Below are 8,736 nucleotides of genomic sequence, written 5' to 3'. Positions count from 1 at the left end.
GCTTAGAGCAGTTCCTCGAATCAAATATCTCGTTTGTCGCGAGGCGCATGAATGAATTCCCTAATTGAAAGAGCCAAACTGCAGTTAAAGTCCACCATTTAATAATTTGGCAAATAATTCGACTACAGATGTCCATGTAAACACCATCACTTTCTCCCATGTATGTGTGTACTCTGAAACTCACGCGTGCCCAAATAGACACTCCCACACCATCCCACTTTTCTTCCTCCGACACCCCCACCTTTCTGACTCTTTCCAAAGTAGAGGAGTGAAAACACCCTGCTGAAACAAGGGGGTTTCATGGCCCTTTAAAGGGATCATTCACCCAATAAAATATTTACTCCGATTCTAAAGCTCTAAGAGTTTCTTTCTTCTGCTGACCACAACAGATTACATTTTGAAGAATGCTAAATAACATTGACATCCATAGTAGGAACATAAATACTATGAAAGTTAATGAGCACCAGTTTCTAGATTATCTCAAAGGAACTGCTATGCAATGCAGACGATACTCGGTTATATATTTCAACAAATTCTGATGAGACATCTCAACTTTCTAAGCTATCTGAGTGTATTAAAGATGTAAAAGCTTGGATGACCAACAATCTCCTTCTTTTAAATTCAGACGAAACATAAGTATTATTTATTGGGCCAAAATCCTGCACACAGCGAATCTCACATCTCAACCTGCAATTAAGAGGGATACGATGTTAGTGTTAGCTCTACTGTAAAAAATCTGGATGTTATATTAGAGAGCAATTTGTTACCATGTTACAAAAACAGCCTTCTTTTATCTGAGAAATATTGCTAAGCTAAGAAGCATTCTCTATCTCAAACTCAGAAAACTGGCTCATACTTTTCTGACCTCTAGACTGGATTACTGTAATGCTCTGTTCACTGGTCGCCCAGCATCCTTTATTAATAATAAATACTGGTCGCGGGGTCGGCAGTCTTAGGAGAGAACCCCAGACTTCCCTCTTCCCAGACACTTCATCCAGCTCCTCCGGGAGATCCCGAGGCATTTCCAGGCCAACTGAGAGACACAGTCCCTCCAGCATGTCCTGGGTCTTCCCTGAGGCCTTCTTCTGGTGGGACATGCCTGGAACACCTCCCTAGGTAGGCGTCTAGGAGGCATCCGAAACAGATTCCCAAGCCTTCTCTCGATGTGGAGGAGCAGTGGCTTTACTCCAAGCTCCTCCCAGGTGACGGAGGTCCTCACCCTATCTTGAAGAGTGTGCCCTGCCACCCTGCCAAGGAAACAAATTTTGGCTGCTTGTATCCAAGTTCTTGTCCTTTCAGTCATGAAAGCTCATGACTATAGGTAAGAGTCCCCACCCTGGATTCAGGCCTGGGATTAGGGCTTATATGTGACCGCCTGGTGACTGGGTTTTATCCTACGGATCCTGGCCAGGCTCCGAAGGAGCAGCGTGGGACCATCCTCCTGCAGGCCCGCCATCCATAAGCGGAGTCGTAAGGGGCTGGTGCATTGTGGAATGGGTGGTGGTTGAAGGTTAGGACCACCGATCGTCGGGCAAAAAACTAATACACTTCACAACATGCAGCTTCATCCCAATTTTATCTTCCATACAAAAAATTTCTTCTTCATTTCTTCATTTCTTTAAAAAAATCTGATAAATTTCTTGAGTAAATCCTTACAACCAAAATGGGATTTTTGTCCATAAAATTTATTTTCCTCAAAGGGATGGCGCACTGTCGGCTCTTTGAAATGTGTGACTGTTATATGCCCAACTAAAGCAACTTTGTGGTACAGGCACCTAGCGGGGACTCCAACACAAGACAAACTCAGCAAACCAGCCACCAAAATACAATGCTGGTGAGCAGGCCCTCGGTTATTTTCAGCAGGGAGCAGCAGCAGTATAAGGCCTGTCCTTCAATAACTTTCTAATCTAAGACTAAAGTCCACATCTGCTGTCTGCTGCTCTGACCGCATAACCGTCAGTCTTAAAACATCACAGCTTGCCCATTTTCCCCTAAATCACCACCGACTGAATCTGAAGAAACAAGACAAATGCTAAGAAAGCCACATATGTGATTCTGAGGTTGCGCTGTGCCTTTCCGACTGCCCGAAGAAAGGCCCAAAGTGCTCCACTGGGAAAACTTTGGCTAGTGAGCTGTGACACATATTCATTTACACCTCCGTTTGAGTCTGTTGTGCGTGTGCTGACCCGTGGCCTACCTTTCCATCTTCAGTCCTCTCTGTGACCAAGTCTGAAATCTCTCTGTGTCTGTTTTGTTGTTGAAATTATATGTAGCATAGCTGCTTTCACCTCATAACAATGTATTGTTTTTTACATTTAAAAACGTGAAGGAAAAGTTTCATCATCTGGTTGCCACATATGAGTTAAAGTCTAGATGGGATATAGCTGCGGATACTCACAACAATATGGCATAATTCTTATGACACTGTACAACAATAATGTTTTTACATTACTGTGACATTGAATTTTTATGGTTGGGGTAGGGGGTAGACATAAAATACAATTTAATGGGTAATTTAAAAAATGATATGAATAATAATTGGTATAGTTGTTGTTTTTACGTTACTGTGGTGTTTGGGTTTAGAGTTGGAATAGGGATATACGTTAATAAAATACAATTTAATTGGGTAATTTAATCAATACTATGAATAATAATTGGTATAATAACTGTTTTACATTACAGTGGTGGTTGGGTTTAGGGTTGATGTAGGAGTAAACATTAATAAAATACAATTTAATTGGGTAATTTAATCAATATTATGAATAATAATTGGTATAATAACTGTTTTACATTACTGTGGTGGTTGGGTTTAGGGTTGGTGTAGGAGTAGACATTAATAAAATACAATTTAATTGGGTAATTTAATCAATATTATGAATAATAATTGGTATAATAACTGTTTTACATTACTGTGGTGGTTGGGTTTAGGGTTGATGTAGGAGTAGACATTAATAAAATACAATTTAATTGGTTAATTTAATCAATATTATGAATAATAATTAGTATAATAATTGTTTTTACATTACTGTGGTGGTTGGGTTTATTGTTGGTGTAAGAGTAGACTAATAAAATACAATATAATGGGTAATTTAATAGATAATATGAATAATACTCAGAAAAATGACTGTATTTACATTACTGTGGTGGTTGGAGTAGGGGTGGACATTAATAAAATACAATTAATAGGTAATTTAACAAATAATACAAATACTTCTCATTAACTTCCGGTCACAACTGTATCCCTTCTAGCAACAACCCACATATGAACATATTTATATTTCCCCATGGGCAAGAACAACTTTGTGCTTGATGTGTATTGTGCAGTTTTGTAGTATTTGTTTAATCTGTCCTCTTTTATTTTTCATTTTTAACACCACAGTGAAAACACAGTGAGTAGTAAGTAGTCTCGCTAAACATTCTTGCTTTGCCACTGCCAACAGTACCCTTAAGCCTGATTTATACTTCTGCGTCAAGTGACCGGCGTAACCTACGGCACATGCAACACGCGTGGCTGTGCATTTATACTTCTGCGCGCTGTCTCTGTTGGTCTGCATTAACACTTCCGAAACGCTAGTTGGTTGTGAGGTGTAAATATTCCTCTGTGTCGAGTTTCTTCTCCGTTTTTTTGCTTTTCCTGAACACTTTCGGGATGTACAAGTGGCTTAAACTCGCTCATTTTGAGGCAGGAACCGGCGGACGTGCAGCAACTTTAACTATGAGGTAAACACAAAACAAAACTTTCCATCGGGAGCTCCTTCACGGGAATCCACACTTGTAAGCAATCGCTACATTGGGTTCGCGCCATTCGTGTGGCTCTCGGTCCCGCCCAGACTCGTCAGCGCTACCAAGCCGACCAATCACAGAGCTTGTGCTACGCGTTGTTGCTACGCGTAGTTACATTTTTTGAGAGGTGCACGTCAGCGATGGCCACGGCGAAGGGCTATGCGTCAGCGCCGTAGCATACGCCGGCGTTTGACGCAGAAGTATAAATCAGCCTTTACTTGATAGAGTTGGTGCTGTGTTGGGGGTAACCAGTGATGTAAAGTAACAATTTACAAATCCTGTAAAACTACTGTAATTGAGTAGTTTTTCTCAGGAATTGTAATTTACTAAGTAGTTTTAAAAATGTGTACTTTTACTTTCCCTTGAGTAGATTTTTAGTGCAGCATCAGTGTTTTTACTCCCCTATTTTCCTTCAACCGGCAGTCACTACTTTATTTTTTCTTTTCTATGGGGATTAGAAAAATCAGTCCAGTGATTCCTGTCCAATCAAATCACACATGGATAGTCTCCAGCACAGGTGTCAAACTCAGTTCCAAAAGGGCCGCAGCTCTGCACAGTTTAGTTCCAACCCTAATTAAACACACCTGATCAAACTAATTGAGTCCATCAGGCTTGTTTGAAACCTACAGGTAAGTGTGTTGGAGCAGGGTTGGAACTAAACTGTGCAGGGCTTCGGCCCTTCAGGAATTGAGTTTGACACCCCTGGTCTACAGGATAGTCTACACACATGGATAGTGACAGGATAGTCTATGCACACACAGCCTTCTGAAGATACCTACCCAGTGCATCTGTTACTGAGAAATGCAGAGGTTTTTTTCTCTCATTCGCCATGCGTTCCCAAACGGAAACTAATTTTTTTATGCAAAACCTTCCCTCTTTCCTTCCCCCCGACACTCCCACATAAACAGAGCTGGACACTCTGAAGGCTGATTTATACTTCTGCGTCAAACGCTGGCATATGCTACGGCGCTGACGCATATCCCTTCGCCGTGGCCATCAGCCTCGCTGACGTGCACCTCTCAAAAAATGTAACTACACGTCACAACGACGCGTAGAGCAAGCTCTGTGATTGGTCGGCTTGGTAGCGCTGATGAGTCTGGGCGTGACCGAAAGCCGCGTGAATGGTGCGAGCCTGATGGAGCGATTGTTTACAAGTGTGGTGTCCGGTGAAGGAGCTCCGGATGGAAAGTTTTGTTTTGTGTTTACCTCATAGTTAAAGTTGCTGCACGTCTGCTGGTTCCTGCCTCAAAATGAGCGAGTTCGAGCCACTAGTACATCACGGAAGTGTCCAGGAAAAGCAAAACAGCAGCGAAGAAACTCGACACAGAGGAACATTTACATCTCACTGCCAACTAGCGTTTCGGAAGTGTTAATGCAGACCAACAGAGACAGCGCGCAGAAGTATAAATGCACAGCCGCGCGTTTCATGCGCTGTGGGTTACGCCGGTCACTTGACGCAGAAGTATAAATCAAGCTTGACTTTCCTGACTTTTTCCAAACTAAAGGTGTAAAAACACCCTGCTGAGACGGGAGTTTCGTGGCCCTTTAAACTATCCCTTCAACTGCTGCTTGAAAAGTACAGTTTGGTGAATCTATCCCTCTAAAAGAGTTTATTATGCAGGAGCAGCTGGAGACCATCATATCTGTTGAAGGCGGAGGAGTCTGGTTGACCGTTCCACCCAAATCGATGTTCAGTTTAAATATAGCCCGAATGAAATGAGAGCACGGCCGGATTTGGAGTTTTCTCACTATTATTTTTGTTGACCAACATCGGGTCCACCCTGCAGAGGAATGCCGCCCGTGGCTGGTGAGCCTCACTGGAGTGTTAGATCAAGACCATACCAAGTAAAAGAACAAAAGGGGGAAAACCGAACTCTTTTGTGGTATCTCTTGATTCGATTCTTGCTGCAACGATGGTCCTTTAGAACCGTGGCAGGGCTGGGAAGACGAGGCAGGGGGAAGCTGAATGAAAAATTGCTTTGGAGATGAGTGTACGCAGGGTGTCTCCTTGGCTGTCGTTTCCTGTCCGGAAAAATCCATTCATCATTTTCACGTCTGTGTGTCACAGCTTACTTTGGCAACGAGGAAGACTGTGGTAATGATGACACAAAGGATTGATGAGGTGCGTTTGGGGGGATGGATGGTCAAACCAGATGTGGACAGTGAAGCTGGAAGGAGAAGGGGAAAAGAATCATCAGTGCACCGAAGGTTATGATGTTGATATCCTGCCCATATTTATATCACATGTTCTCCTGGTCACTTTTAAGGGAGCGTGTGTCCAATATTTCACATAGGAAATGGAAAATCTGCCATTGTTTACTCACTCTCACCTAATTTATTCCATCACGCAAACCTAAATTAAATGACCTTAAAAAAACTTTTACTCAATTTCTGTTTTTTTCTTGACAGGTAAACAAATCACTCACTTTTATTGAATGGGAAATAACTTTTTGTTAGGACGATCATTAATATGCATTGAATTTAAGGTCGTGAATTGCATGGACAACATAGGCTCATTCTAAAAAAAAAACGTAGCCCTATACACATTTCTGGAGATCACGAATTACGTAGCCAGAGGTACAAATGGCTGCATTTCGTCTTTAAAACGAACACTATGGGGCGGTATGATACTGCTACTTTTCACGCTAACAGCTGTCCACTTACCTATGTATGGACGGCTTTTCCGCTGTTACCAGTTCGTCCAGTGGCTCACCATGTACATCAATGGACTTGAGATGCAGAGAGTTGACTACGATGTCAAGGTTTGAGTCCAGTGAAGAACAGTTCCAAACAGCAGTTAAGACAAAAGCCAACAAATAAAATAAACAAGTAAATAACAGGGTGAGAATGTGTTAAAATCTGAAAACTTGGCAAAAATCAAAAGAGCTTTTTATTTTCTGGATTGCTTTTGAAAACACGAGAGTTAGATTTGGGGAAGGGGGTGTGTGGGTCAATCTGTGCTTTTGAAAACACTATTGGTTGGGTTTAGGGAAGGAGGAGGATGGCAGAGTCAATTGGTTAGTCAGTCAGTCAGTCAACAGCGACCTCTAGTGGATTCACGATAAGCAAAAATTGCAAAAAAGAAATAAAACGTAGCTCCTGGAACGTATTCCAGAAATGTATATGAAGGTATGTAATTATAATGAGCCAGGGTTGATTATGGGACCTCGATTTCTGCTCTGATGATGTTGAAAATTCAACTCTACAGTTTAACAAATTAACTTTTATTGACTTTTTAGTGGTTTTAAATAATATAATACGAAAGAAAATGTCTAAAAAAGGGGCGAGGCACTGGCACAGTTAGTAGTGCTGTCACCTAACTGCAAGAAGATCGCCGTTTCAAGCCTTTGCTGGTTCAGTTGGTGTTTCTGTGTGGAGTTTGCATGTTCTCCCTGCGTTCGTGTGGGTTTCCTCTGGGTGCTCCGGTTTCCCCAACAGTCCAAAGACATGCTGTACAGGTGAAATGGGTAGGCTAAATTGTCCATAGTGAATGAGTGGAGCTGGATAAGTTGGCGGTTCGTTCTGCTGGGGCGACCCCAGATTAATAAAGGGACTAAGCCGAAAAGAAAATGAATGAATGAATGTCTAAAATAACAGAAAATGTACTCACAGTTAATTACAAGATTTCTGTAATATCGTAATATACAACACCAACCCAGACAATATATCACGTTAAACTATTAAAAACCTTAATAAAAGTCACTTTTTAAAAATTTTTCAAGATTAAAACTTGTTTGAAGAAAGATTAAGTTCCCATAATGCAATTTGAAAGCATAAATAGACAAGGAAATAAAACATGAATCACAAAATACAGAAAACTGCTAATTTACAAATAATTTATAGTGTAGTAGTCTATTGATGGGTTTTCCATTACCCTGTGTTTATTTTAAAGTAGCAATAAAAATGCCAAATTTTGAATTCTAATAAAAAGTTTCAAAAAAAGTGTTTACCCTTGCTTGGGGTGGTTTTCGACTTGTTTGAAAGAGGGTTTATGTGAATAATTGGAAATGGAAACACAGTTTCTGAATAAACTCTGATATAGCAAACATTACACCCAGGTGGATATTCACCGATTGGTTACTAGGTTACCAATACTACAGTGAGCTACTCTAACAACTTCACTGAAATGCACCTAATTCTCATTTGGAATTTAAACTTTTTATTTTTAAGATTTGCTTAATAGGATGGAAACCAGGCTACTGTAACTATTGCTTCTGGCATTGAAACCCATTTCAACCCATTACTCTACTGTCCAACCCAGGCTCATTGCAGATACATACACAGGTCTACATTTCTAAGGAAAGCAAAATACGTAACAAGGGGTGCTTGCAGTTTTTGCTAATTCACCAGAGGCCACGGTTTACCTTTTTGATGATGACAAATTCCTCTCGCACAATATACACTTAATCCAACCAGCTTGCTGTGGACTGAATAATGGACTGACTGCCCTACCCACCCCCTTCCTTATACCCATAGTGTTTTCAAAAGCAATCTAGGAAAAGAAAGCCGCTGCGGAAGCCCGATTTCACCACATTTTTAGCCTGTTGTTTTTATCTATTCTTTCTTTACCTGGTTTCTAGAACCGTTCTTCTCCAGACTTAAACCCTGTCATTGTGGTCAACTCTGCTCTGCAATTCAAGTCTACTGACATACGCGACGAGCTACTGAGCAAACAGCTAACACCGGAAAAGCAGTCCATAATGAGGTAAGCGATCAGCTGGTAGCGCTAAAATTAATAGGAGCCGTTGACAGCATCAACCCCCAGTATAGTTTGTTTTAAAAACAAAATGCAGCCAAACGTACCTCTAGCTACATAATTCTCTTCAGAAATGTAGACAGGGGTACGTATCCACAATGAGCCAGTGTTGTTGCTGTCTGTCTGATATGGTGAATATATTCCAAAATCTGTATTATCATTATATTATCATGACTTTTTAGCATTTTTTCCCCTCA

General features: G+C 41.1%; 1 long non-coding RNA gene across 1 annotated transcript; it reads right to left on the bottom strand.

The window, feature by feature from the left end:
• Positions 1-3,328: 3,328 nt before the first annotated feature.
• LOC141381365 (uncharacterized) lies at positions 3,329-7,057 on the bottom strand. Its single transcript, XR_012401376.1, has 3 exons — positions 5,259-7,057; positions 4,484-4,702; positions 3,329-4,289 (listed from the first exon to the last, which is right to left on the bottom strand). It is a non-coding gene; the product is annotated as an uncharacterized lncRNA (long non-coding RNA).
• Between the last annotated feature and the right edge of the window lie 1,679 nt (positions 7,058-8,736).

This window comes from Danio rerio, chromosome 3 (genome assembly GCF_049306965.1).
Source record: "Danio rerio strain Tuebingen ecotype United States chromosome 3, GRCz12tu, whole genome shotgun sequence".
In the NCBI taxonomy this organism is placed as follows: domain Eukaryota; kingdom Metazoa; phylum Chordata; class Actinopteri; order Cypriniformes; family Danionidae; genus Danio; species Danio rerio.
This window is presented reverse-complemented; position numbering and strand designations above follow the sequence as displayed.